The 22,040-nt window shown below is 38.3% G+C and overlaps 1 protein-coding gene across 1 annotated transcript in view; it reads left to right on the forward strand.

Moving 5' to 3' along the window:
• Nucleotides 1–22,040, forward strand: part of LOC145545657 (olfactory receptor 8S1-like) — a 105,334-nt gene that overhangs the window by 38,101 nt on the left and 45,193 nt on the right. The gene's annotated exons all lie outside the window — the stretch shown is intronic.

Consider the following 22,040-nt stretch of genomic DNA (forward strand, 5'->3'; position numbering starts at 1 on the left):
AAAGATCCCCTGAAGTAGGACAAGGCAACCTATTCCAGTATTCTTGCCTGGAGAGTCCCATGGACAGAGAAACCTGGTGGGCTCCATTCCATAGGGTCACAAAGAGCTGGACACAACTGAGCATAGCACAGCACCTTGAGAAAAATGGATTTGTTTTGAATTCCAAAAGTCTTTGACTTGAAAGAGCAGCAAAGATTGGTGAATTATTGTGGCTGTAAAGTTTTAGAAGGGGTGAAAATAGTTATCTGTAGAAAAAAATAGTTTATATCTATAGAAATTAAAAAGAGGTGAAATAGTGCTAAAAAGAAGGCAGGAAATGAGTATTAGAGAAAAGTTAGACGTAGACGTGCAGCTCTGAGAGGAACCTGTTACTATTTGGTGATCGTACACGTAAAACGGGGCTTCCCAGGTGGCACAGTGGTAGAGAATCTGCCCGCCAATGCAGGAGATGCAAGAGATGTGGGTTTGATCCATGGGTTGGGAAGATCTCCTGGAGTAGGAAATGGCAATCCACTCGAGTATTTTTACCTGGAAAATTTCATGGACAGAGGAACCTGGTGGGTTACAGTCCATGGGGTCACAAAGAGGCAGATACAACTGAACATGCATACACACATGTGAAATCTCCCAATATGTATAGAAATCTGAGAACAAAGGGACCAAGAACCTGCTTCTTCCCTGCAACTGGACCCCTAGGAAGAACAGACTCAGAGAGGGTGCTGTGCTGACAGGAGGAGATTGTGATAAAATGGGACTTGTGGTATGGTGTGTATTTAGGCAGACAGGGCCTAACATGGTACCCTTCCAGTTCCCCACAGCCTGCCCAGGTGGTGGTGGAAGAGATCCAGACTATCCCTCAGGCAGAAATTACAGAGTGGAGGAGGAGGGGTCTGACATTGAAGAGGACTCACAGTGTGTGAGCCCTGTAGCAAAAGACCATTGTAGGTTCATGGATAAAGGCACGGACATTACTTGCCCCTCTGGCTGTCTTCAGCAGTATTTAGGGAATATCTATTATACTGCCCACCCCTAGCTTTGAAGAGAGATTTTAGAGCTTTAAGTGCTACTAATAAGACACACTGAGACCACCATAGGCCCTCCCTGAACACCACCTTCTTACTATTATGAACTACTTAAACGATTGGTCACCAGAAGAACCTCTGATTAGAGATTATTCTCGCCCTCCCTCTCAGAGGCCCTGGGGCTGTTCCCATCATGCCCTGCCTCCCTGTTTGCCTCAGTTTTCACAAAAAGTCTAAGCTCCTCACTCCATGACTTCACATACAGGAACTTTTAGTTTTTTGTGGCCAGATACATGCCATAGCCTAACTCAAGTTCCTAGTTCTGTCTAACCACTCCAAATCTTTTACCATCTAAAACTGAATTCTCAATTCTGCCCATCTTAAAAACCTGTTCCTCCCCACCACATTATATGGTGCCACCATTCATCCAGTTGCTTAATTAAAAAACCCTGAAATCATCAAGTCCCCTCTTTTTCTGTCTCACTTCAGAAAATCCAATTGGCTGTATCTTGAATCTGGTCACTTGTCATCCAGGTCAAGCTATATCATTTGTCTTTTGGGCTATTGCTGAAGCCTTTTAATTTGTCCGTTATCTTCCTACAGCAGCCAAAATCATCTTTAAAGGCATACAGATCACATAACTTTCTTCTCAAAACCCCGTATTCCCTTTGCATCATGCTTTGAATAAAGTACACAGAGCTTCCAAGTCAGGCCTACCCCTTAGACATCATTTCCTGCACATTGCCATCTTGCTCACTCTGCTCCAGTCACACTGGCTTCCTTGTTTTTCCTCAAGTGTGCCCAGCATGCCTCTGGCTCATGGTTTCTGTTCTTGCTGTCCTTTCTTCCCAGAACATTCTTCTCCCAGACATGAGTTTGGTGACCACAGTTACTTCGGATCTCTGTGCAAACGATGTTTCCTCAGAGAGGTCTTTCTGTGTCTCCTATCTAAGGCAGCAGTTGCTGCCACTGACTAGCCCTTTATTTTGATTTACATTTATTTTCATCATCACTTGCCATATTAATATAAATTCCTATTAGTTTTGTTTGTCTGCATGTTTCTTCTCATAGAACATAAACTCCACGAAAGCTTTTGTCTTATTCAGTATTGATTGTATCTACCATGCCAAGAACCGTGTCTGGAATATAGAAGGAACTCAAATGTATGTTGAATGATTAACCAATCAACCGTACATAGACTTCTTCCAAAGAGATGGGTAGAAACCATTGGTAAGGATACAAGGGGTATGCCACAGAGGAGAGGAACCCTTCTTCTGCCATGATATTGCCTTCTCCTACAAACAGAGGTCACCAAGAGTGAGAAGAAGAAAAGTAACTAAGTTGGCAGTGCTTAATACAAGTGATCTCATACACACACAAAGATTAAATTCAGATTAAATTAAAAAGTTTAGTTCTCAAAAGAAATTTATTGAACTATAATTGACACACAGTAAACAGCACATATTTGGCAAATTTGGGCATATTTGTACATCCATGAAATCATTAATAAAAGCCACCTGTGATGACCTAGAGGGGTTGGATGGGGATGGAGCATGGGAAGGTGGGAGTGAGGTTTAAGAGGGATGGGATATATATATACTTATGACTGATTCACATTGTTGTACTGCAGAAACCAGCACAACATTGTAAAGCAATTATCCTCCAATTAAAAATAAATTAAAAAAAAAAAAGCCAGGTAGTGAACATGTCCACGACTCAAAAATTTCCTTATGCCCCTTTGTAATGCTTTATCATGCTCCTCTCTGTCACCTTCACCTTTTCCATCCTCAAGCAACCATTGATATGCTTTCCCTCATTATAGTAAGGATTTTCTAGAATTTTATGTAAATAAAATTATACAGCATGCACTGTTTTTGCATGAACTCTTACTCAGTATTTTATTTTGAGCTTCGTTCAACGTTATTATTTCAGTAGTTCATTCTTTCTTATTCAGCCATAAAAAAGAAAGGAATCCTGCCTTTTGTGATTGCACGGATGACCCTTAAGAGCATTATGCTAAAGGAAGTTAAGTCAAACAGAGAAAGATACTGTGTGATTTCACTTATATGTGGAATATAAAATTCTAAAATCAAAGTTACAGAGTAGAATGGTGGGAAGTACATCAAAGTAGAAAGTGAAAGTTGTGTCTGACTTGTTTGCAACCCATGGACTGTAGCCTGCCAGGCTCCTCTGTCCATGGAATTCTCCAGGCAATTCTACTGGAGTGGATAGCCATTCCCTTCTCCAGAGGATCTTCCAAATGCAGGGATCGAACCCAGGTGTCCCACATTGCAGGTGAATTCTTTACAGTCTAAGCTACCAGGGAAGCCCAGAGTAGAAAGGAAACCTACAATTCTTTTCCTCTTCTGAAAGTCTAATCATATATTCTAGAGAGTTCATTTTTCTTCTCTTATTTACCTCCCTGTTGGGAGGTGGTAAAGGGAGTAGGAGGAAAGGACCAAAGAATTTCAGGGAAGGACACTCAGGTGAAGCCTAACTCTAACAAACACTGTTTCTCCCCATTCCTGGTGCCTCCCAGGATGCCAGGGGAAGACAAGTGCAGCCTCTCAGCACTAGTCTTTCCTTGTATCCTCATTATTCCACCTTCCCAGACATTCATTCAAAATACTAACATTTTCTATATTAGATGTGGAGTCATCCTCAGCTACCTATCTATATATTTGTAAATATTAGGATAAGATGATCAGAACTCAAGGATTTAATAATTTATAAATAAAATAATGCACTGTGTCTCCTGGAGCTGTTTGAATTTTAAATTTAGACACAACTTATTTTAAGAAGTATGAGTGCCCAATAGTGAAATTCTTGCCCTAAACCAGCTGATTATTTTTCTTAAATGTTTTTCTTAAAATGACTCAAAATATCAACCTCCTGCTCCACTTTTTATTAAGATAAAAATCTGAAAACACATAGACCAGATACTTCTGAGTGGCCTCTGAGGGTGCTCAAAGAGAGCTAGCCCTGGAAAAATGGCAAAATAAGGATCATATTAAGCAGAAAGGCCTGGGCTCCCATTTGGATCTCCCAGTCTTCTTTCTGTATGCAGAGATACTGTCCTCTTTTCTGAATTTCAAATGTCGTCATTCATACATTATGGACTGAATCCACTGTGTAGGTGGTGGAAGGAAGAGTGAGCTCTTCCAAAGTAAGTGAGCAGAATTTGGAATTTGTGTGTGTCTTTTACTATTCAGTTAAAATGAGCCTTGTCCTCACTTTGTCACCAGAAGAGTTGGGAATTGTAATGAGAAAATCTGGAATCCCACAATATGGGCTTCTACGTACCTTGCTGATGGATTATGTGGGCTGAAGATACATTGAATATAAATGTGATAGAATTGAAAGAATTACCAGCTCAAAATTAGGCAGCAAATTGAAAATACTTAGAAATTTTTCAGTTGAATTAAATTGACTGATGCAAAAGTCAGAGAGACTTTATTTCAATAGGATTTGACAAGCACAGAGATGAGAAAAACATGAGTTTTCCATTTGATTTTTCCTTTTCACTACAGAGTCTAAATTAACTTGGGCCACCGCCCTAGACTACACTTTACCCTCTGGAAACAACCAAGAGGCAACGTGGATCTGATATCTGAGAAGTGCTTGGAATATGGGAAAATAACTAAATATCATACAGCATGAGTGAAGAAAGCTCAAAAGAGCAAAGACTAATTCATGGCCCATCCCAGTGTAAATAGAACTTGTTATTTTGAGTTATGTGGGCAATACCAGCATCAGATTATTTCATATCACATGGAAGCCAAAGAATTCATAGCTGATTCAGAGTTTCAGTGGGCAATTTAGGATTACTGTAAGATGTTACCAATAAACATTAAGGAAACTTTGTTTGCTCCTAATGTCAGACTTGAAAAGTTACCTTGTAAAGTCTCCTTTCTTGGAAATGTACCCCCAAAACAGCAAAGTATGTTCTTGCTTTGGTTTATATATTCTTTCTCAGAGGCAGAAAAAAATTCATTTGAAAACTATTTCAATTGCAGGTAATTTGGTTACAGACATAAAGATACATTGTTCTTTTGTTTGTGAAACTTTAATAATATGTTTCAGTTCAGTTGAGTCACTCCTGTCTGCCTCTTTGCCACCCGTTGGACTGCAGCATGCCAGGCTTCCCTGTCCGTCACCAACTCCCAGAGCCTGCTCAAACTCATGTCCATATTCTGATACAATATGCTTAGTATCAGAAAAACTGTTTATGTCCTAAATTCTTCTGTGGATTCCCTTAGGTGTGAAGCTAGGGGTAAAGCTTTGCTACAAGGTAGAAAGCCAGGTTTTCAGAAAGGAAGAAAGACACGGGCTTGAGACTCATGAAGGGATGAATAGAAGGTGGGTTTAAGATGAGCCCTGACTGAAGTGGAGCTCGAGGCTCTGTGAAGAATTATCTGGTGTGTGATAAACGGTAGAGAATGCCATTCATTCTAGGGTACTACAACAGCCCTGCTATTCCCCCTTCTAGGTTTTACTGGTGGCTCATAACATTAAGTCTGGTGAATCTTGTTCTGGGGAAAGTGATGATGTCTAGAAAAGAAGTAGGGAGGATCCTAGGTAGAGGTTTCCTGAGGAAAAAACAAGTTAATCATAGAGAAGAAACTGGTGATTCTAACAACGACTGCTGTGCTGCTGGGGGCATCAGTGCCACAACCACCTGGGAGAGGAATTGCAGACGATGCTAGGACAGCTGAAAAGTGCTGCGCTGCTCATGCCAGAGTCCGAACGTGGCTGCTGTGTCTCCTCCTTCTCCTCCTCCTCATCCTCATTCTTCTTTCCTCCTTCTCCTCCTCCTCTTCTTCCTCCTCCTCCTCTTTTTCTCCTTCTGCTTCTCTTTCTCCTCCACTACCTTCTCCTTAACATTCAAACAGACCACTGCCTCCAATTGTAACCTGAACCCTTACTAGCTAGAGTTTCCCCCTCTCTCCCTTTGTGTTCCTTTTGTTTCTCCTCTCTTTTCCTTCCTGTCTCTTAAATTTTTCCTAATTTAGGATATCTGAAGCATAGAATTGAGTTATTCTCAATTCCTTGTTCACAATGTAATATCATAATTGGTACACATATATACTACTTTACTTCATTTATTTACTTTATGTTAGGATGTTCATTTGTTTATAAAGGTATTACAAACTCATGGCCCACCTTCTAACCTAAACTAAAACTTATTAGTAATTATATCCACCTTTGTTTTTTCTCCCTTATCCCGACTATCTTCTGAGAACTTGTCACCTTGAATTTTGTGTTTAGGAGTAAAACAGGCCTATAAACTTCCTTTGGTATTTTATTATTCAGTTCATTTCAGTCACTCAGTCGTGTCCGACTCTGCAACCCCATGAACTGCACCATACCAATCTTCCCTGTCCATCACCAACTCTTGGAGCTTGCTCAAACTCATGTTCATCGAGTCAGTGATGGCATCCAACCATCTCATCCTCTGTCATCCCCTTCTCCTGCCTTAAATCTTTCCCAGCATCAGGGTCTTTTCCAATGAGTCAGTTCTTCACATCAGGTGGCCAAAGTATTGGAGTTTCAGCTTCAGCATCAGTCCTTCTAATGAATATTCAGGACTGACTTCCTTTAGGATTGACTGGTTTAAAATATATACTGGTCTCATAGAATAAATTCAGTAATTGTGCTTTTGTTATTCTTTGATAGAGTTATGTATGATCAAAATTAAGTTTTTGAAAATTTGATAGGACTCATGATAGGACTCACCTATACAAACATTGTAGTCCTGAGGTTTTCATGATAGAAAGATTCCTAATTACTGTAATAATTTTTCTAAAAACTAGAATCTCTGCAGGATTTCTATTTCATCCTGAATCTGTTGAGGTAAATTATATTTTTAATAAGAATTTGTTCATTTCATCTAACTTTATCATGTCATTGGCATAAAGTCCTGATACAATTTTCATATTAACTTTTAACAATTCTTCCATATATGTAGCTATTACCCCTTTTAAATTCTACTTTATGACATTATTTCATATATCATTGTCTTCTTTGAAGTACAGATGATTTACAGTGCCATATTAGTTTCAAGTGTACAACATAATTGATATTTTTATAGATTATATTCCATTTAAAGTTAATATAAATTATTGATTATATTCTCTGTGTTATATATTACATCCTTGTATCTTATTTATTTTATACTAGCACTTTGTACCTCTTAATCTGTTTCCCCGGTCTTGACCCTACTGCAGCCCCCTCCCCACTGGTAGCCACTAATTTGTTCTCTGTGAGTCCGTTTCTATTTTGTTATATTCATCACTTGTTTTATTTTTCAAATCCCACACTTAAGTGAAAGCACACAATGTTTTTCTTTCTCCTTATGTGTGTGTGTGCTCAGCTGCTTCAGTTGTGTCTGACTCGGTGTGACCCTATGGACTGTAGCCTAGCAGGCTCCTCTATCTATGGGATTCTCCAGGCAAGAATACAGGAGTGGTTTGCCATACCCTCCTCCAGGGGATCTTCCTGACCCAGGGATCGGACCCGTGTCTCTTCCTGCATTGGCAGATGGGTTCTTTACCACTAGAACCACTGGGGTTGCCCTTATGACTTCACTAAATATAGTACCCTCCAGGTCCATCTATATTGTTTCAAAGGCAAAATTTCTTCTTTTTTTCCTGAATTAAGGTTTTGTTTATTTAAAACCTTATTTAGATGGAGAACAGAGATGAAATTACTGTCAAACAAAAAATGCGAATTGAATTGCTTTTTTTTTTTTTAGATAGATCTTTAATATTGACTTGACCATATGGACAGTGTCTGCTGGCAGATGCAGAGCATTCACCTCTATGCAAGTGGGCCAGCTGTGTAGCCTGTAACATCATGTAACCCATAGCTGGTCCACATAAGTTAGTTGGACAGCTGCGTGGATGGCCAGTCACACAGCTCTGAAATCTTCTGGTCCCCTGCTGTTAACTTTTGGCTTGCTGGACACCACGCAGATCCCTCTGGCCGCCTGCGAGTAGGGCCTGGAGCCACCTCAGTCTGCCTCTGAAGAGGAGCAGAGGGTGAAGCTGAGGAAACCCTGCTCCAACCTCGGGAGGTCTTGGTGGTGGGGCAGCTGAATTGCCTCCCAAGTGGGGCGCCCTTGGAGGCCAGGGCCCTTCTGGCAGCCTTGGCTACTGCCTGTGGGATACAGGACGTGGGCATTGGGACCAACCATGGATTGGCCCTGGCTGCTCCTGGAGAGGCTTCCCCCGCCCCCACACAATATTTCCTTCTTTTTCATGGCTGAGTATTCCAGTTTATGGGCTTCCCAGGTGGCTCAGTGGTAGAGAATACACCTGCCAAACAGGAGGTGCTGGTTCGATCCCTGGGTCAGGAAGGTCCTCTGGAAGAAGGCATGGCAACTCACTCCAGCATTCTTTTTCTGGGAAATCTTATGGACCCAGGAGGCTGGTGGGCTACAGTCCATGGGTTTCAAAGCGTTGGACATGACTGATAACTAAGCACAGCATATATATGTATATGTATTATATAATATACATATGTATATAATGAATAACATTGTATAAGATGGAATTTTATGTATTTAATATAATTTTATTTAATATTTATTCCATTTTATATATATATATATATATATACAGGTTTCTGATATGTATATATATATATACAGGTTTCTCAAGAGACAGGTCAGGTGGTCTGGTTTCCACAGTTTATTATGATCCACACAGTCAAAGGCTTTGGCATAGTCCATAAAGCAAAAATAGATGTTTTCCTGGAACTCTCTTGCTTTTTCAATGATCCAGCAGATGTTGGCAATTTGATATCTGGTTCCTCTGCCTTTTCTAAAACCAGCTTGAACATCTGGAAGTTCACGGTTCATGTATTGCTGAAGCCTGGCTTGGAGAATTTTAAGCATTACTTTACTAGCATGTGAGATGAGTGCAATTGTGTGGTAGTTTGAGCATTCTTTGGCATTACCTTTCTTTGGGATTGGAATGAACACTGACCTTTTTCCAGTCCTTTGGCCACTGCTGAGTTTTCTAAATTTGCTGGCGTATTGAGTGTAGCACTTTCACAGCATCATCTTTCAGGATTTGAAATAGCTCAACTGGAATTCCATCACCTCCACTAGCTCTGTTCGTAGTAATGCTTTCTAAGGCCCACTTGACTTCACATTCCAGGGTGTCTGGCTCTAGGTGAGTGATCACACCCTCATGATTATCTGGGTCGTGAAGATCTTTTTTGTACAGTTCTTCTGTGTATTCTTGCCACCTCTTCTTAATATCTTCAGCTTCTGTTAGATCCATACCATTTCTGTCCTTTATTGAGCCTCTTGAGAAACCTGTATGCAGGTCAGGAAGCAACAGTTAGAACTGGGCATGGAACAACAGACTGGTTCCAAATAGGAAAAGGAGTATGTCAAGGCTGTATATTGTCACCCTGCTTGTTTAACTTATATGCAGAGTACATCATGAGAAACGCTGGACTGGAAGAAGCACAAGCTGGAATCAAGATTGCCAAGAGAAATATCAATACCTCAGATATGCAGATGACACCACCCTTATGTCAGAAAGTGAAGAGGAACTAAAAAACCTCTTGAGGAAAGTGAAAGAAGAGAGTGAAAAAGTTGGCTTAAAGCTGAACATTCAGAAAACTAAGATCATGGCATCTGGTCCCATCACTTCATGGGAGATAGATGGGGAAACAGTGGAAACAGTGTCAGATTTTATTTTTTTGAGCTCCAAGATCACTGCAGATGGTGATTGCAGCAATGAAATTAAGACGCTTATTCCTTGAAAGGAAAGTTATGACCAACCTAGACAGCATATTAAAAAGCAGAGACATTACTTTGCCAACAAAGGTCCATCTAGTCAAGGCTGTGGTTTTTCCAGTAGCCATATATGGATGTGAGCACCGAAGAATTGATGCTTTTGAACTGTGGTGTTGGAGAAGACTCATGAGAGTCCCTTGGACTGCAACGAGATCCAACCAGTCCATCCTAAAGGAGATCAGTCCTGGGTGTTCATTGGAAGGACTGATGTTGAAGCTGAAACTCCAATACTTTGGCCACCTCGTGCGAAGGGTTGACTCACTGGAAAAGACCCTAATGCTGGGAAGGATTGGAGGCAGGAGGAGAAGGGGACAACAGAGGATGAGATGGCTGGATGGCATCACCGACTCAATGGACATGAGTTTGGGTAAACTCCGGGAGTTGGTGATGGACAGGGAGGCCTGGCATGTTGGGGTTCATGGGATGGGGTCACAAAGAGATGGACACGACTGAGTGACTGAACTAAACTGTATATGTATATATACACACACACACACACCCATCTTCTTTATCAATTCATTTGTTGATGGACACACTTAGGTTGCTTCCATATTTTGGCTATTGTAATTAATGCTTTGAACAGTAGAGTTCATATATCTTTTCAAGTTGGTTTTTCTGTTTTCTCCAGATAAATAACAGGAATGGAATAATTAGATCATATGGTACTTCTGACACAGACCAGGATTCTTGTCCTTTCCCAATCAGTAGAAATTGATAAGAGATTAGTCAAGAAATTCAGTCAAGGTTTTGTTAGGGCTCCTGCTATAGCAGGAAAAGCAAAAACAAGTAACAGGTCCCCTTGCTTTCTCCCAAGGTGGATAAGCTGGTTCCTTATGTGGAGTGAGGATAAGGGTGAGTCCAGGGGTTGGGCTGGTGTGGTAGGGTGGTTTGCCTTCCCCTTTGGTGGTGGTATATGCTGAGGGTATGTGCAGTATACTGCTTTTGCTCCCCAACACCCTTTTTTTGCTCCTAGATCTTCAGAAGTGGCTGTGAGAGAGTGAATGAAAGTCACTCGGTCGTGTCCAATTCTTTGTGACCCCATGGACTATACAGTCCATGGAATTCTCCAGGCCAGAATACTGGAGTGGGTAGCCTTTTCCTTCTCCAGGGGATCTTCCCAACTGAGGGATTGAACCCACGTCTCCCACATTGCAGGAGGATTCTTTACCAACTGAGCTATCAGGGAAACCCATCAGAAGTGGCAGCTATGTTTTTTTCTGTTTGGTCTTTTTGTATCTTGTCCTTAATTTGCCATAACTTCACATGCATGAAATTATTTTTAGTCCCTTATATTTGTTTGTATCTTGTTACTTGATATATTTGTCCAGGTGTAAGCACTGCTACACTGTAGTTAAGTGTCCCAGGTCCCAGGCCTGTTTCAGTTCAATTTTTAGTTTTTTGAAGAAACTCCTTACTGTTTTCCATATTGACTGCACCAATTTGCATTCCCATCAATACTGAACTAGAGTTCCATTTTCTCCACATCCTCACCAACACTTATTTGTTGTCAATTTACAATAGCTATTCTATAGGTGTGAGACGATATCTCACTGTGATTTTGTTTTGCCTTTACCTGATGATTAGATTAGCAATATTGAACATCTTTTCATGTACCTATTGGCTATATGTGTCTTTTCTGGAAAAATTTTTATTCAGGTCTTCTGTCAATTTTTTTTATTCAGTTTTTGTGTTTTTGGTATTGAGTTGTATAAACTGTATGTAGTTTGGATATTAACTCTTTATCAGACATTGTTTGCAAATACCCTGTCCCATTCAATACATTGTATTTTCATTTTGTTGATGGTTTCCTTTGCTATGCAAAAGCTTGTAAGTCTTAATTTTATTCCACTTATTTATTTTTAAATTGTATTTCCCTTGCCTCAGGAGACAGATGAAAAGAAAATATTGCTAAGATTTATGTCAAAGAGTATACTGCCTGTGTTATCTTTTAGAAGTTTTATGGTTTTCAATTTTGCCTTTTAGGTTTTTAATTCTTTTTGAGTTTAATTTTTTATGTGGTGTAAGAAAGTATTCTAATTTTATTCTTTTATGTGTAGCTGTCCAATTTACCCAATATCACTCATTAAAGAGGCTGTCTTTTCCCTGTTGTATATTTTTGTGACCTTTGTCATAAATCAATTGATCATATGTGAATGGGTTTATTTCTGAGATCTCTGTCCTGTTTCATTGATCTATGTTCCTGTTTTTGTGCCAGTACCATACAGTTTTGATGACTATAGCTTTATAGTGTAGTCTGAAGTGAGAGAGCATGATTCCTCCCAGCTCTGTTTTTCTTTCTCAAGATTACTTTGGCCATTTGGGGTCTTTTGTGGTTCCATGTAAGTTTTATAATTATTTGTTCTAGTTTTGTGGAAAATATCATGAATATTGAGATAGGAATTGCATTAAATCTGTAGATTACTTTGGGTAGTATGGAGATTTTAAGAATATTAATTCTTATAGTCCATGAAGATAGGATACCTGTGGACATGGGATGTATCATTTTCAATTTCCTTCATCAGTGTCTTATATTTTCAGGGTATAGGTCTTTTACTCCTTTGATTAAGTTTCATTCTTTTTTGTGATTATAAATGAGACTGTTTTCTTGCTTTCTCTTTCTGGTAGTTCATTATTCTTGGATAGAAAAGCTACAGATTTCTCTGTGTTAATCTTGTGTCCTGCAATTTTACTGAATTTGTTTATTAGTTCTAATAGTGTTTTCCCCCTCTGGAGATTTTAGGGTTTTCTACATATAGTTGTCATCTGCAAATAATGATAGTTTTACTTCTTCCCTTCCAATTTAGATGCCTTTTATTTCTTTTTCTTATTTAATTGCTGTGGCTAGAACTTCCTAGACTATGTTAAATAGAAGTGGCAAGAGTGGGCATCCTTGTCATATTCTTGATCTTAAAGGAATAGTTTTTAGCTTTTCACTGTTGAGTATGATGTTAGCTATGAGTTTGTAATAAATAACCTTTATTATATTGATATATGTTACCTCTATACTAACTTTTTTAATGAAATAAATGAATATTCATCATGAATGAATATTAAATTTTGTCAAGTGCTTTTTCTGTATCTATTGAGGTGATCATGTGACTTTTATCCTTTTTGTTAATGTGGTGTATCACATTTATTGACTTGTGAATGTTGAACCATCCTTGCACCACTGGAATAAATCCCTTGATCATGTTGTATGATCCTTTTTATATATATTGTTGAATTCAGTTTGATAATATTTTGTTGAGGATTCTTATGTATTCATCAGAGATATTTGCCTGAATAATTTTCTTTTCTTTTCTTTTTTTTTTTTTGTATTTTACTGGTTTTGTATCAGAGCAATGGTGGCGTCATAAAATGATTTTGAGATTATTCTCTCCTGTTCAGTTTTTTGGAATATTTTGAGAAGTTCAGTTCAGTTCAGTCGCTCAGTCGTGTCCGACTCTTTGCGACCGCATGAATTGCAGCACATCAGGCCTCTCTGTCCTTCACCAACTCCCGGAGTCTACCCAAACCCATGTCCATCGAGTCGGTGATGCCATCCAACCATCTCATCCTCTGTCGTCCCTTTCTCCTCCAGCCCCCAATCCTACCCAGCATTAGGGTCTTTTCCAATGAGACAACCCTTCGCATGAGGTGGCCAAAGTATTGGAGTTTCAGCTTCAACATCAGACCTTCCAATGAACACCCAGGATTGATCTCTTTTAGGATGGATTGATTGGATCTCCTTGCAGTCCAAGGGACTCTCATGAGTCTTCTCCAACACCACAGTTCAAAAGCATCAATTCTTCAGCGCTCAGGTTTCTTCACTGTCCAACTCTCACATCCATACATGACCACTGGAAAAACCATAGGGTAGTAATTAACTCTTCATTTTATGTTTGGTAGAATGCCCCCTTTGAAGCTCTCTGATCCTGGACTTTTGTTTGGTGAGAGTTTTTTTGATTACTGACTAAATTGCAAACTAATACTAATAATCAGTCTTTTCAGATTATCTATTCCTTTCTGATTCAGTCTCGGAAGATTGTATGTTCATTACTACTCAGTTGTCCAATTGGTTGGCATATAACTGTTCATAGTATTCTCTTATGATTGTATTTATGTGATATGATTTGTAATTTCTGCTTTTTCATTTGAGTCCTTTATATTTTTCTTAATGAGCCTCATTACAGGTTTACCAATTTTGTTATCATTTCAAAAAGCCAGATCTTGGTTTCACTGGTATTTTCTTTTTCTTTTCTTTTTGTCTCAATTTTATCTATTTCCTTTCTGATCTTTGTTACTTCGTTCCTTCTGTTGACTTTGGGCTTTGTTTGTTTTTGTGTTCCTAATTTCTTTGGATGGTAGATTAGGTTGTTTGAGTTTATTCGTTTCTTGAGGTAGGCCTTATTGCTATGAACCACCCTCCGAGAACTTCTTTTGCTACATCCCGTAGATTTCGAAAAGTTATGTCTTTATTTATTTGTTTTCAAGATATTTTCTGATTTTTTCTTTAATTTTTCATTGACCCATTGGTTTTTAGCTGCATGTAGTTTGGCCTTAGTTTGGCCTGCACCTATTTTATTTTTCCCATGATTATTTCTGTAATTGATTTCTAGCTTCATACCATTGTGGTTGGAAAAGTTACTTGATGTAATTCCTATCCTCTATAATTTGTTTAGACTTATTTTGTGGCCTAGTGTATGATCTATCCTGGTTCATTTCCAGGTGCACTTGAAAAGAATTTGTATTCTGCTGTTTTGGATGAGATGGCCTGTAGATATCGATTCAGTCCAATTGGTCTAACGTGTCATTTAAGATCACTATTTTCTCATTGATTTTCTGTTTGGATGATCTGTTCATTGGTATTAGTGAGCTGTTAAAGTCCCTACTATTATTGCATTTTTTACCTATATGTCAATTTTTACCTATATGTCTGTTAATAATTTGCTTTATATATCTAGGTGCTCCTGTAATAGGTACATATATGTTAATGAATGTTATAGCCTCTTGCTGTGTTAAGTCCTTTATCATTATACAGTGCCTTTCTTTGTCTTTTATTGCACATTTTAAAATGCCTTTTAAAATGCTTTGAAAGTCTGCTTTGTCTGCTAAGAGTATTGCTACCCCAACTTTCTTGTCATTTCTATTTGCATGGAATCTGTTTTCACCCCTCACTTTTGGTCTCTGTGTATTTAGCTCTGAACTGAGTCTTCTGTAGGCAGCAAGTAGATTCTTTTTTTTATCCAATCAGCCACCCTATGTCTTTTGAGTGAGACATTGATATTTAATGACATGTAAAAGTAATTGTTAAGATGTATGTACTTATAGCCATTTTGTCACCTGTTTTCAGTTGTTTTTGTGGTTCTTTCTATTCTTTTATCCTCTTGACTTGTAGTTTGATGATTTTTTAGTGGTATTCTTGTGTTTCTTTCTGTCTAGTTTTTGTCTATCTATCGTAGATTTTTAATTTGTGGTTACCATGGGATTCATGTATTTATTGGCCTATAACCATTTCTACTTGTTTTAAACTGATAGTAGCTCAAGTTTAAACACATTCTGAAAGATACACAGTTTTACTTCTGTTCTCAGGGTTTTTGAGGTCATATTTTACATCTTCATGCTTATTCCTTAACAGTTTATTGTATTTTAGTTGATTTTACAATTTTTGTTTTTTAATCTTTGTATTAGCTTATTTAGGTGGTTGATCCACAGCCATGTGTGTGTGTGTATGCCTTTACCAGTGAGATTTCCCTCTGCCTACAATTTCTTACTTAGTGGTATGGCCTTTTCTTTTTCACTTGAAAGAAAACTCTTTAACATTTCCTTTAGGTTAGGTTTAAGATTTACGAGCTGTTTTAGTTTTTGCCTGTGTGAGAAATTCTGTATGTCCCCTTCAATTATGAATGATTATTGTGCTGGGTAGAGTATCCTAGGTTGTAGTTTTACCTTTCAATGCTTTGATTATTGGAGAAGGAAATGGCAACCCACTCCAGTGTTCTTGCCTGGAGAATCCCAAGGACCGTGGAGGCTAGTGGGCTGCCATCTATGGGGTCGCACAGAGTTGGACACAACTGAAGCGACTTAGCAGCAGCAGCAGCAGCTTTGATTGTATCATGCCACTGCCTTTTGCCCTGAAAATTTTCTGCATAGAAATCAGCTGATAGACTTATGGAGGTTCCCTTGTATATGACTCTTTCTCTTTCTACCTTTAAAGTTATCTCTTTAATTTTTGTCATTTTAATTATGATATGTCTTGATGTGATTTTGTTTGGGATAGCTTGTTTGGGAACCTCTTTGTTTCTTGTATCCAGATACGTAGCTATCTGTTTCTTTTTCAGGTTTGAAAGATTTTAGTCATAATTTCTTCAAATATATTTTTGGCACTTCTCCTCTCTCACTTCCTTTGGGATCCCTATAATGTGAATGTTTATACACTTGATATTGTCCCTTAACCTGCTCTCATTTTTTTTTAATTTGTTTTTCTTTTGTTGTTCTGTTGGGTGATTTCCATTAGTCTATCTTCCAGATCACTTAATACAGTCTTCTGTATCACCTAGTCTGCTGTTAATTCCTTTTGATATGTTTTGTATTTCAGTTGTTTTCTTCAGTTCTGACTGGTTCTTTTTTTACATTTTCTAGTTCCTTGTTAAAATTCTCAGTGTTCATCTATTGCTTTCCCTAATTCAGTTAACATTCTTAATACTAATGTTTTGAGCTCTTTTTCTGGTAAGTTGTTTATTTCTGTTGCATTAATTGTTTTTTCCAGGGTTTTCTCTTGTTCTTTCATTTGAAATAAATTCCTCTGTCTTCTCATTTTGCTTACCTTTCTCTGACTCTGTGAAATTAGGTGAAACAGTTACTTATTCTAGTCTTGTTTTGTCACTGTTGTGGAAACTTCCTATACAGTGTGCAGGGCTTCCATGGTGTCTCAGACAGTAAAGAATTTGCTTGCAATGCAGGAGACTTGGGTTCCATACCTGGTTCAGAAAGATCCCTGGAGAAGGGAATGGTAACCCACTCCAGTATTGTTGCCTGGAGAATTCCATGGACAGAGGAGCCTGGTGGACTACAGTCCATGGGGTTGCAAAGAGTCAGACATGACTGAGCCGCTATCACTACTACTATACAGTGTGCGCATGTCCAGTGCCTTTGGTTGGAGACTGGATCTGACATGAGCACATGTCATGTCTTCCTCCAGGGTGTGCTGGCAACTATTTCCTTGGTAGGAGGTACATCTGGAGATGGAGGGTCTAGAGCCAGAGCCAGATATGAACCAGGATCTCTCCTCTGCTCAGTGGCAGACACCACCCTATTTGGGATGGGAGTGGGTCCCAAATTGCTGGAGCAGAAGCCCTGTTCGTCATGTCCAACTGAATCCATCCCCTCTAAGTATGTGTGGTCCTCCCTCACAGCACTGGCACCCTTGCCCCCGAGGGAAGCAGTACTGGAGCAAGAGTGGCTGACTGATATGGGTGCTTATCATGAGTTGGAGTATAGACAACAGTTTGATGTTCCTAGCACCAGTCAGTCTTAGGCTGCTTCTGACCTGCTGCCTCCCTAGGCTGCAGCAATGACCATCCTCACCCTGTTTAGATGTTTTCCCATGTCTGAGCAGTTCCATCCCTCAAAATCACATACCTCCCTGAGCCATGACTGCCCTCACCTTAGTGTGGAGCTGTGCTGAAGGGAGAGAGGGGCCAGAGCGGGCATTTGGCTCAGGCTTGGGCATGCAGCAGTATAGTCACAGGAAGCCAGACATAGTCTTGGAAAGTTTCATTCTGCTTCCTTTACCTTGTTTCAGGGGTAAGCAAGTGTGTGTGTGCTCGTCACAAGCAGAGTCTAGGCTTCCTGTAACCCTGCTGTCAGTCTCATTGGTTTTCAAACCAGGTAAAGGAATTTATTTTTCCACTGTCAGACCCTGGGACTGGGATACCCAATATGTGGTGTGCACTGCTCACTTCCCATGGAAGATGTACTTGTAATCCCCTTCCTCTTCTGCGTCCCCTCCCAAGGATGCTGGTCATAACCTGATTGCTTCTCTTCCCTTCCTACCCAATTCCAAGTGGATCTTTCTTACAGTCTTGGTTGTATATGAGACTTTATGCCAGCTTCCCAGTTTGTTTTCAATGAGAATTGCTCCACATTTAGATGTACTGTTGATGTGTGTGGTTGGAGGTGAGCTCCCCATTCTCTACTCTCCCAAGTTGATCTTCCCTCCTCTGGTTTCAGGTTTTGTGTTTAATTCTTTAATCCATGTGTTTGGGAATGTTTCCTCTGCTTCATTTTTTGGGAAGAATTTGAGAAGGATTGGTGGTAATTGTTTGGTAGAATTCACCAGTGAAACCAACTGTTCATGGGTTTTTCTGTGTTGGCAGGTTTTTGCTTACTGACTCAATCCTTACTCATTGGTCTGTTCATATTTTCTATTTCTTCATGATTGATTTTTGGTAGGTTCTTGGTAGGAATTTATTAATTTTTTTCAACAAATAGGTTATCCTATTTGTTGGCATCATATAGTTCATAATATTGTGATTATGTATGTATTTCTGTGGTGTCACTTATAACATCTTTTTCATTTCTAATTTTATTTATTTAAGTCTTCTTTTTTCCTTAGTCTAGCTAATGTTTTCTCAATTTTATCTTTCAAATAGCCAGTTCATAGTTTCATTGCTCTTTTCTAATATCTTTTTAGTCTTTTTTTTCCATTTATTTCTTTCCTAATTTTTATTTCCTTCCTTCTTCTAACTTTAGGCTTAGTCTTTTCTAGTGACTTGAGATGTAAAGATAAATTGTTTATTGAGATCTTTCTATTTTCTTAATCTAGGTGTTTATCACTGTAAACTTCCCTTTTAGAACTACTTTTGCTGCACTTCACAGTTTTGGTATGTTGTGTATACATTTTTGTTTTCCTCAAGATATTTTTTAATTTTCCTTTTAATTTCTTCTTTGACTCATTGTTTTTTCAAGAAAGTGCCATTTGATCTTCATATATTTGTGGATTTTTCCTTTTTTTTTCTCCTCTCATTGATTCTAGTTTCACACTATGTTGCTATGATTTCAGTCTTCCAAATTTGCTGAGGCTCATATTGTGACCTAACATATAAACTATTCTAGAGAATGTAGCAATTGAGAAGAATGTATGTGCTTCTATTGTTGAATGGGATATTTGTATATGTCTGTTAAGTCCATTTTGCTTCAAGAGTAGTTTTATTACTGATTTTCTGTCTGGATGATTTATCCTTTGCTGAAAGTGGGATATTGTGGTCTCTTGCCATTAATGTACTTTTTTTCTTTTCTCCTTTCAGGTCTGTTAGTATTTGCTTTATATATCTAGGTTTTCAATTATCAGGTGCCTATATATATATATATATATATATACACACACACACAATTTTTGTATCCTCTTGATTAATGACCCATCTATAATTATAAAATGACCATCTTTGTTTCCTGATACAGTTATTTACTTAAAATCAATTTTTGATATGTGTGGCTGCCCACTTTCTCTTTGGATGGGGCTAGAGACTGATCTGCGATTGGACAGGGACAATGTCTGGGCTCCCTCATCAAGTGAGGTCATAGGCCATACTCAGCAATCAGGCAAAGCCGTAGATTTTGTTCTTCTGTGGACAAAGACTGTACACTGGATGGTGGGTGGTACATAGACTGGGTTATGAAGTTGTTCTCCCCTCTTTTCCTTGGAAAGCAAGCTTGAGCCTGAGGGATTTAGCTTTCTATAATCTTCTAGGGCCCTGGGCCAGGCAGTTTGTATGCAGAGACTGTCTATTCAATGAGTATTATTACCCAGGAAAGAAAACTGATCTCTTGAGTGACTGAGTACAGGATTCCCCACAGGGGGATAGAGCACTGATGCAAAGAGAAATTGGCAAGAGGAAGCACAGAGAGATCATATCTGACCTACTGAATTGCCTGCTTTTTCTGGTACCAAACATCTATTTCTTTGTCTCTCTCTAGTCCCTGATGAACTTGGCTGAAGTCAGTAATTCTTCACACATAAGAGAACCAGATCTTCTAAGGAGCTATAAATACATCACGCATTTTTTCCCCCAGTAGAAAGCTACAAATAGGCAAGAAAATAGAGAGAGCCAAACTCTTTATGTACTCAGGAAAATCTTCATTACCTTTATCCTTGGGACACTCCCACACAGTGGAAATACTCAATGATAGAAGTGCAGAATTTCTCACTTGATTCTAGACTCTGGCACTGAAACATCTCTTCATTTATTTCTCATGGTACATCTAAATGCAGTACAGGAATTATCTGGAAATAAATAATTTTGAGATCTAGTCTTATAGAATTGTGTGTATGTTTAGAATGTTGGTGTGTTGGCCAGTGAAGCCTGGCGTTCTAATAGATGTTTGGCCAATGGCATCTATTCTCTCAGTACATACAGCCTGAAGTCAGATTTCATCTCATTTAACTTGACCAAGTAAAGTTAAATGAGATTAATTTTTTTTAGCATGTGAAACTTTGGGATCTACTGAAGTAATACAATATAGTTAACCCTTGGAAGAATACTCCTGAAGGTCTCTTGCCTTTAAGAAAGAAGGCAGAGCTGGAAGAATTTTCCCACTTGATACTTAGGGGCTAGATATCTCTTGTGAGAATTCTCTGTGAGTTGTACTGTGTACAACATTTTTCCATATTTTTCCTGTGTTTACATGGGCTGCGTTTTTAGAAGTAAACAATTTGATGATAATTGATTAAAGCAACTGAAAAAAAACAATATTTGTGTGGTTATCTTATGAGAGGAGTTTGTGAATGCTCAACCTACACTATGGTTCTAAAAAGGTCTAGTGTGAAGACCAGTCTTATACCAACACACTTTTTCCAGGGTCATCATTATCTCCAGAAATGAATTGTCAACAACAACAAAAATGTATCTACCTGGGTAGCATTCAGTACATGTTAAGAATTTTTTGATGTGACTCTTGTAATGGCAAAAATGTCAAAATGTATTTTGTATGATGCATATCCGTTCATAATAATCAATGTACATGAGAATGGGTGACTTCCATTACTTAAGAGAGGCAATGGAAAGTTGATTTTTTTTTAACTAAAGAAATATTTATTTCATTTCTCCAATTTCGTACTGAGAAATATACTGGAGGGCCTCAGTAACGTGAAATATTCTTCTTGCAATGGAAAACTTAAAATCTACCCACATTTCTAAAATGTAACTTTTTATGAGAATAAATTCAGCCCCAGTCAGCAGTTTTAAAAATATATGACTTATTTCATAATATTGACTGAATCGTTTAGCTAAAAAAATTTTCCTATAAGTGGATTTAATAAAGAAAAAGATACCTTGCTTTGAATTTTACATGACTTGATGAATATTAAGCTTTGGCTTTAAGGGGTAACTTTGTGAAATGTGCTGTACAAAGGGCTATTCTTCAATAACGGTTTCAGAAGCTCAAGATTGAACTTGGTGACTGGATTGCCCTAGTCAGGCTGGGCCTTTTCCCTGAAGAGTTGGCTCATTAGGATTTGTGAGGGATGTTTGAGAATGCTGACATAATCATCTGCGGAGATGATCCAGTCCCGCTTCTTGTTATTCAAGTTATTCAAATAAATATCTTGAATCTAGTAAAATGAAATGACTGGCCCTAAGTTATATAGTAATTTATAACATATCTAGGACAACACTATCTTTCATTTTTTTTTCTAATTTATATTATGCTCAGTATATGTGAAGAACCAAATATAGAACCTAGCAGCTTCCAGGTACTTAGATATATAAAACTAGTTGTCAAAAATGTGTACGTTTTATTGTTATTGGAAAATGTCACATTGATAAACACTAGAGGAAAGAGTGAAATGCTCAGTAAATATTTGAAACAATGAAAACAGAACATATATAGAATATATTTACATGTACAAACGTATTTTTCAGTGTATATCTTTTCTTTCCCACACAAAGGATTATGTTTGTCACAATTAACATACAAAAATTTTTAATAGATCCAAAGGAATATGAATATAAACTTCTGAAGTATTCCTTATATAGTAGGGCACAAAGTCTTAATGGCTTATAAATATTAATAAAAGTTTAGTCAGGTGACATAACTAAATATTGGAGGCTACAATTTTATGTTATGATGAAATGTTAAATACAATATTAAAAGAATTAAAGCTGGATTATAGATGGGATAGTATTTGGCTTTAATGCCACGTATATAATTTATTTATTAACAAATCT

The sequence above is a fragment of the Giraffa tippelskirchi genome, chromosome 4 (genome assembly GCF_054371585.1).
Source record: "Giraffa tippelskirchi isolate mGirTip1 chromosome 4, T2T-mGirTip1v1.2.pri, whole genome shotgun sequence".
NCBI lineage: Eukaryota > Metazoa > Chordata > Mammalia > Artiodactyla > Giraffidae > Giraffa > Giraffa tippelskirchi.